The sequence below is a fragment of the Rhagoletis pomonella genome, unplaced genomic scaffold (assembly GCF_013731165.1).
Source record: "Rhagoletis pomonella isolate Grant_MI unplaced genomic scaffold, Rhpom_1.0 Rhpom_scaffold_07060, whole genome shotgun sequence".
Lineage (NCBI taxonomy): Eukaryota > Metazoa > Arthropoda > Insecta > Diptera > Tephritidae > Rhagoletis > Rhagoletis pomonella.
This window is the reverse complement of record NW_023465590.1, coordinates 1-8,551: the sequence shown is the minus strand read 5'-3', so window position 1 is coordinate 8,551 and position 8,551 is coordinate 1. Positions and strand designations below refer to the sequence as shown.

Genomic DNA, 8,551 nt, shown 5'->3' with positions numbered 1-8,551 from the left:
AATATTTCACATAATTTTATTTATTTGCAACAGCTGATTGACAACGCAAGATGAGAGATGCCCATCTTTTTGTGGGCGTTAGCTTTGGCGTTGGCGTTGCCGTTGATATGTGGGCATGTCCATATAATTGTGTGTATTCATAGTCAGCTGTTAATCAACGCCAACGCCAAAGCCAACGCCAAAGTTCTATGTGGACCGGCCTGAAAGGTTAAGAAAAAGTGACCGATGATATAAATCAATGATGGGCACATGACATGATTCAATAATACAAGGTTAGATAATTATTGACAGCTGCGGTTTGACACTCCCTTACCAAAGGTTGCATTTACGAAGGACAGAGAAAGGGCAAGAATGCAATCCCTTGTTGCGAAAATGGTAGTAGAAAAGTACGCAAAGTAGGCAATTAGTAGTGAAATTCCTTTTGTAAATTCTAATGTATTTGCAGGAAATCTGGTATTTTAAACGAAATGTTGAACGGAATATTGTTATATCTACGTGAATTACGTAATTTATATGCTATTTAGCCGTATAAAAACTGCAAAATGACTCAAAATTAAAATAAGACTACTATGAGATTGATGCAAACATCCAATGCTTACGTTTTCATCAGTTAAATATGCTTCATATGCATATACAAATAAACATATTGCACAAAAGCTTATACTTTTATTTCACACCAAATGTGCCCATGATTCAATAATACAAGGTTCGATAAACTGACAGTTGTCTCTCTCGCACCGCTCCCTTAGCAGTGGCACCGTGTTGCTTCTTTGCAAATTTACTTGGAAACAGAGTAGCTTTGGTGTGAAATAAAAGTATAAGCTTTTGTGCAATATGTTTATTTGTTTATGCATATGAAGCATATTTAACTGATGAAAACATAAGCATTGGATGTTTACATCAATTTCATAGTAGTCTTATTTTAATTTTGAGTCATTTTGCATTTTTTATACAGCTAAATAGCATATAAATTACGTAATTCACGTAGGTAAATCAATATTACGTTCAATATTTCGTTTAAAATGCCAGATTTCCTGCAAATACATTAGAATTTACAAAGGAAAGGGATTGCGTTCTTGCCCTTTCTCTGTCTTTCGCAAATGCAACCTTTTCTAAGGGAGTGTCAAACCGCAGCTGTCAATAATTATCTAACCTTGTATTATTGAATCATGTGATGGGCAAAACCATTGTGGAAGAATACAAGTGAGATATCTTAGGGTTGACAGCTAGTTGACAGGGTGTTCAATATGGCGATGACAGTGTGAACAATATGGCAGCCAATATGGCAAGCAAAACCGAACGGCCCGAAGCTGCAAACTACGACCCGAATGAAATAATTCGGGAAAAAATAACGGGAAAACCCAGGGTTCCGAGGTGCTGTTCCGTGACCAGGGTTTTGTGCAGCTTCGAAAAAATATGAAACAGGGTTCTGTGGTTATTGGAATTACAGAAAAGTGTTTGTTGACTTGCTTTTTTGTTTTTACATCCCACTAACTTTTTAAACTACAGTTTTTGCTTTCCCATGTTACATTCTCATTTGCTTTTAGAGAAAAATTAAAATTTCAACTAATATGCATTTACTTGGAGAAACCCTAATTTTATACTAACTTAATCTCTGATTAATAATGAGTTACATAGTACCTTGCACTTTTTTGCTCACTTATATATGTATGTACATATGAATCCACATAAGTATGTGTATCGCACACGATCTTCAAAGGTGACACAACTCAATATAACAGTTTCGTCATAAAATGTGAAAAACTATTTCGTAGTACATGCTAATCATATGGGCAAGGAAAACTTTACCTTAGGTTTTTTTCATCAAATTATAACAAAAATTTGTTCCATCTTTTGCTGAAAGGTAAATAAATGCTCGGTGTAAATTTTTTACACATAATATCAAAAATGCCAAATTTTGAGTTGTGTCACTTTGAAGGTGGTGTGCGATATGAAGAAGAGAAGACCATATGTGCATACATTAAGGCTGCGTTTCTTTATACATTCCGGATAATCCCATTTCTCATCCGGAATAAACAGAATGCCTTTGAAATATACGTTCATATCATCAGGAACGTTCTAAAGAATAAGTAAACAAAAAAGTTTATTCCAAACGTTCAGAATGAATAAAGAAATGCAGCCTAAATGTAATGCATGAATTTTTATTTTTACTAGGCGGCGTGAATGGTTACGGCTGTTGGGTGTGACTGGCTCGACAGCAAAATTTATTTTCGCATGCCAAAGGCATTTTTCCCACAAGGTGAGAGGGGGACGGATCCTCTATAGATGGGCAGTTCCGGACATTAATTTAAGAGTATGTTCGCCCCCCAGTGACAGTTGATAGGGAAAATTACTTAGGTAGTATTATAGAAGCAGATATTTTAGTTGACCGAAACGCACAAGACTCTGTAATAGAGTTAGGCGTCGAAGATTTTCAACCGGTACTTGCTTCGCCCAAAGAGGCAGAAAGGGCTTCAACCTCAAATATTGTTGAAGATTCCTTAGAAGAGTCCCTTCCACCCGCTTCACATGATGAAGTAAATTCTTCTTTAGGTCACTCTCTTCTTAAAACTTGGGCTAATAGTAGGCAAACACAAACGGATAAATACCTTACTGATGGAAGATGTGAGGAATAGGAATGGATGATGAGAGGAATAGGGACTCAATTATAGGACTGGAGGACTATGGAGACGAAAATCGTACCTCCAGAGTGGCTTCCAGTGTCTTAACAATTTTCGTCCAAGGCATTGGTGGGGAGTCTTGGACGCATCCCTTAGCGTATTTTTTTGTGCACAAATCGTGCAAAGGAGATGTTTTGAAAAAATATATTTTCGAAGCCATAGGTCAGCTCCAGGGTATTGGACTATATCCCTGCCAAATGGTAACCGATCAAGGGTCGAATTTCGTTAGTTTTTCGAAAATTGTAGGAGTTTCCAGAGAACGACCCTTCCTCGAAGTTAATGGCCAGGAAATCGTATATTTTTTCGACTCTCCGCATCTCCTCAAAAGTACTAGAAACTGTTTAGAAAACAAGAAAAATAAAGTAACTTTTCAAGGCCGCCCTGTAGATTGGATGGATATTGTGCATCTCTATGAACAAGGGTCTCAATATGATATTTCCTGTACCCATAAACTTACCTCGGCACATATTAGACCTAAAACCTTTGATAAAATGAGCGTGCATTTAGCATCGCAGGTCTTTAGTAACTCTGTGGCAAGCGCAATGTTTGCTATCTATAGCTCGGGGCTTTTAAATAGTTCAAGATCCCCTTCCTTTTTTAACACTGCCGAATTTGTCTTTTTCTTTGACAAATTATTTAATATTTTTAATAGTATATACTTTGGGGATGTAGGAAATTTCAAACAACCCTTTCAAGCTACTGTAGACCAACTTACTTTTCTTGACGAAGCCGAAAAGTTTTTGAATTCCATTAAAGTTTACGACGACTTAGGTCGCAATATTACCAATACGTGTAGTTTTATTAAAGGTTGGGTCCTAAATATTAGTAGTTTACGTCGTTTGTGGCGATTCTTGTCACATAACGAATTCACTTTTTTATTGACACGTAAATTATGCCAAGACAAAATAGAAAATTTTTTTGGTCATATTCGTAGAGGGGGGTCCTTTGATGTGAGAATAACGCCGCAGCGTTTCTCATATCTCTTTAGGCAAGCCTGGGGTATAGGGTATATTAGATGCGTAGATAAAGGGAACTGTGTGTCTTGCCTGAAGATAAGTGGGAATCATTTTCTAATAGCACCCTTATTACAGCTTGTGACGATGTTTTAGTCAGAGATACTTCCTGGCAAATATTTCAAGGCCTACCCCGGCCTAGTTTAAGCTCATTTCAAGATGTCCAAATCGATATTTCGGTTGATATTGATGAAAGTAGTTTTCTTCATCGATGCGCTTTTGTTTACTTCTGCGGCTACATGTATTTTAAATATTTCAAGCATCATAATTGCTTAATGCCATTACCAAGATTTGAAGATGGAATTACTGAAAAAGATTTCTTCTTCACTATGGAGAAGCAATTTAGTAATAGCCATCTTGTTAGTCCTCCCAATGAATTTGTTGAGTTTATGTCCAAAATCGAAAAAATCTACACAGATAATTTCGATTCAAATTGTCATAGAATTGGGTTTTCCCAAATCTTATTTGAGAAAATGATAGACGTAGAGCCATACTATTGTTGCGAAAATTGCAACCCCGATGTTTTAAAATGTATTTTCATAAGAATAAGAACTTATTTTCTGGTTAACAGTTTCAATAAGAAAGCGAACCAACCAAATTTTAAAAACATTAAGTTTTTGTGTGTAACACACCAATAGAGTTCGCTTTCAGTCTAAGTGTCTGTCTGCAAAGTCCGAATCCGTCTGAAAAATAGGGTTTTATCGATTTGGGTGTCTTGAAATGAGCTGCCCATGTAGTTAGCTTCCGTGCCCATTTCCTTGTTCTTTAATTTGCACACTTCTATGGGCGTAAGACCTTTCTTTTTTCTCATTTACATTTCAAATTAGTCTGGGTGTCTGCCTGGGTTCAGTCTGGGTGTCTGTCTGCAAAGTTCGAATCCTTGTTCCCATTTCCTTGCTCATTGATTTGCACATTTCTTATCTTTTCTACAGGCGTAAGACCTTTCTTTTTATATTTATATTTTTATATTCATATTTATATTTTCATATGCTTGTTTTCTTTGCAGCTTTCTAGTATTTTTTTTAGTGCAGGCCCTATATCCCCACCACATCTATTTTTATTATTATTTACTTTGATTGTTAGCCTGTCACTGGGGGCGGTTTTGTAAATACTATGTAAATACTTTGTAAAATATGTACCTGTAAAATTCCGTACCTGAATTGTAATACAAGTATTATTTTGTTTGTTTTTGTTGCAAGCAGTATTATTTAGTCGTTCTCTTATTTTTGATTATGTATTTGTATACTTATTTATATTTGTACATCATTACCTTAACAAAGAAAATCCTCAACTAATTTTCCAGCTTTCAAAAAGTATTACTTTTGTACACATTAAATCGCTAAACAGATTAGCATTTAATTATATTTTAACTACATATATATATTTTTTTTTGTTAAGGAAATGATATTTATTTTATATGGGTGAAAATAGGCCTCCTGGGGAACCGAACACCTTAAAAAAATCGGTAACGCGCCTGTATTGCTACCTCAGCGGTGGTGTGGAAGAGCAATAAGAATTTAAATAAATATATTTTTATCAGAAAATACAAATGACTCGTTTTATTTTAAATAAAGTGTAATAGGTTGTTTTTTTTCAGGGACCGAAAATAACTTATAAATCCAGCAAGAATTACTCAAAATATCATCAGATAACAATTTTTTTGTGAAAGAAAAATAGAACTCTTGGTGTATATAAGTATTGTTTATTGAACGCGAAATAAAATTTAAACATAATCATTAAAATGATTTTTTGCTAACAACTTATAAGTGCCATGACCCCGGTTTTTTTATTAACGCTCATATAGGGTGCATTCGAAAATGCACCATTTGCATTTGGAATGCACCTAATTTAATATTTATTATAGTTAAATAATACATTTCATTAAAATGGAAATTCATAAAAAGAACAAAATGGAACAAGTAAAATTGTAGAATACATATGTATATAAAAATCAGATCAATTTGCACGTGTTCAAGTAATAATTTAATACAATGTAAATTGTTAACGTACATAGTTTAAAATACAAACAGAAATACATAAGTATGTACACATCATATTTAATAAATTACAAACAATGCATTTTCTATGAAGAGTCATCAGCAGCCTTCCAAGCAGTTAAGCGCGAACGAAATCTTAAGATAAACAAAAATGAATATTAAAAATATTTACTTGGTGTTCTCTGGCCATCGCTGTTGTTACTTTTGTTTGGCATGTGTAGAAACGAGGTACTGCTGTTGCTTATGTTACTGACAATGTGGTGTGGTAAAGTTGATTGGAGATGGTTCTCTTGTAGTATATTGGCTATCAAGCACCAGAAATTTTCCATCACGCATTCCATATGCCACGGATTGTCGTGGATCAATTAAAATACCTTCATCACAGCTTTTTGGTACTCCAGAAACTGGTGTGTGTCTATGGCGGAGTTATGTGGAGCAGTTGCATGACTAAAATCAATTTGGACTCTTTGAGAACTGGCTTGTTTGTTGCGAGCGCTATTGGCATCAAACGTACGCAAATTAGATTTCCAAACGAGCAACTGTTGAATACAGGAAAAAATTTATATTATATAATTTTTTTACATACAAAGCAGAAATTACCTGTCGATCCTCGCCCGCGGAAGCAAAATGTCTACCATGTGGAGAGAAAGCGACAGCGCAAACTTAGTAGCCAGTTAGTGTATAATTTTCCCGTCCATTTTGACCTGGTTCCGCTAAAGTGCCCTACTACCGTGTATAAATTGGCCGACCTAATAAATCAAGCAATCTTATTGTATCGTCATCGCCGCCAGTCACCAAGAAATTTCCACTTGGGTGAAATGCAACATCATTCTCCGGCGACGAATGCACTGTATTAGCTCGCCTTCAGCTTTGTCAAATATCTTAACGCGGTTACAATTTATGGTTGTGGCCAGATTAAATCTATTTCTATTTTTCTGGCGACAGATAAGGTTCTTCCTCTTCTTTTATGTCAAACTCATACAAATTCATGATGTCGCTGCCGCGTTCAAAGAAATCATGTCGCCAACGACAAAGCGTTTAGATAATGAAGATGACAAATTGGAAGCTGTGGTCTGTAGCTCGTTGTTTTCAATGTGTTCAGAACTTTAGGTTGCAAACAGAGTGGAAGCGAAGCCGAAGACGAAGATGAAGACGAAGCCGAAGACGAATTGCTTGCGTTGCGGGCAAGCTGGCGAGTGTACATAGTGGAAGATGAATGATATGAAGATTTGTTTCTAAATAAAACCATTTTATTAGATAAAATCAAAAGAAAATAAAGAAAAAACAGCAATTCATGAAATAATTTGTATAGGACAACTGTTGGAGAATTTCGCCACTTGTATTATGTGTTACGGCAAGACGGACAGACAATTTTCAAATATACAAGAATGCCAATTAATACGTTTGATTACATTTTGCCAAAAATATAGCCAATTTCTTGAAAAACGCGTTTTTTCACAATTGCAAACATTTAAATAAATTGTAAACAATTCATCACAGCAAGCGATTCGTCTTTGAAAACAGTACCGCACTGTTTCAAGCTGACCGCTTGCGCAACGTCTTCATCTTCGTCTTCGTCTTTGCTTGCACTGTGATCACTTTCATATGTTTACCAGCCTTATTCTGTATCTCGAACGTTAGGCCGCACGAACGATTCGTCTGTAGGCGATATCGTCACGGAATGCAAGTTTGTAACTCTGTCGTTCGTCTTCGTCTTGCCTTTACGTCGATTACGTTGCTATCGTCTCGGTTACGTTGAATGATGTTGCCGGATGTAATTTTGATGTACTTTCAAAGATTTTTTCTTAGATTTCTAATATTTTCAGCTTATTTCAATGCTTTTTATTTTAAATGGGCAACATCGGAATTGTTTACATTTTGGTTTTGCTTAAAAGTGTTTTGGTTGTGTTGCGGAAAGAATATAAGGAAAATCTATTTTAAAAAATGTATGCTGCTATAGCGCTAATGGACGCCGAGGAATCTGAAGAAAGGGAAAGGCGGATACAGAGGAGGAGATTGCGAGACCACACCAATGTAATGGAACTACCTGAGACTGAGTAAGTTCAAGATTAGCCAATAATTTTTGTATGCTACAATGTATTCTTTTTTAGATTTGTTGCAAATTTCCGAATCAATAAGGAAATATTCCAGTACATTTTAAATGAATTACAAGAGCATATGGCTCCATTACATAGAAGCACCCACCTATCGCACCAGCTGAAACTCGCGACTTTTTTAAGATTTCTGGCCACCGGCAGTTACCAAAAATCTGTTGGTAACGAAAATATTTCGTCGATGGGGCAGTCAACTGCAGCCAAAGTGATTAAGGACTGTCTAAATATTTTTGAGGACCACTTTTGCCAGAAATGGGTGAAATTTAGGAGAAACAACGATGAGGAAAATGCTGTTAAAGAATATTTCTTTAAGAAATACGGAATACCTGGGGTCATTGGTTGTGTTGATGGAACACACGTTCGTATTAAGTCGCCAGGAAGTGACAACCACCATCTATACCTCAACCGCAAGGGTTTTTACAGTGTTAATGTAATGGCGGTAGGTTAATGATATACTATCTTTACAAGTATACATATACACAAACTGAGTTTCCTTACAGATATGCGATCACAACATGGTCATTACATTTGCTGACGCTAGGCATCCAGGGGCGAATCATGACTCATTTGTTTGGAATGTGAGTGTCGCAGAGCAGGAGCTAAAATCTGATTATAACAATGGGAAAACCAACACATGGCTACTTGGTAAGTTTTAAAACTTAAAAAGGCTATAAAACTATTGATGACAATGAAAATTTGTGTAGGTGATTCTGGTTACCCCTTGCAGCCATACTTGATGACGCCAT

The 8,551-nt window shown here is 35.9% G+C and overlaps 1 long non-coding RNA gene across 1 annotated transcript; it reads right to left on the bottom strand.

The window, feature by feature from the left end:
• Positions 1 to 5,659: 5,659 nt before the first annotated feature.
• Positions 5,660 to 6,549, bottom strand: LOC118755693. Its single transcript, XR_004995051.1, has 3 exons — positions 6,292 to 6,549; positions 5,894 to 6,230; positions 5,660 to 5,826 (listed from the first exon to the last, which is right to left on the bottom strand). It is a non-coding gene; the product is annotated as an uncharacterized LOC118755693 (long non-coding RNA).
• Between the last annotated feature and the right edge of the window lie 2,002 nt (positions 6,550 to 8,551).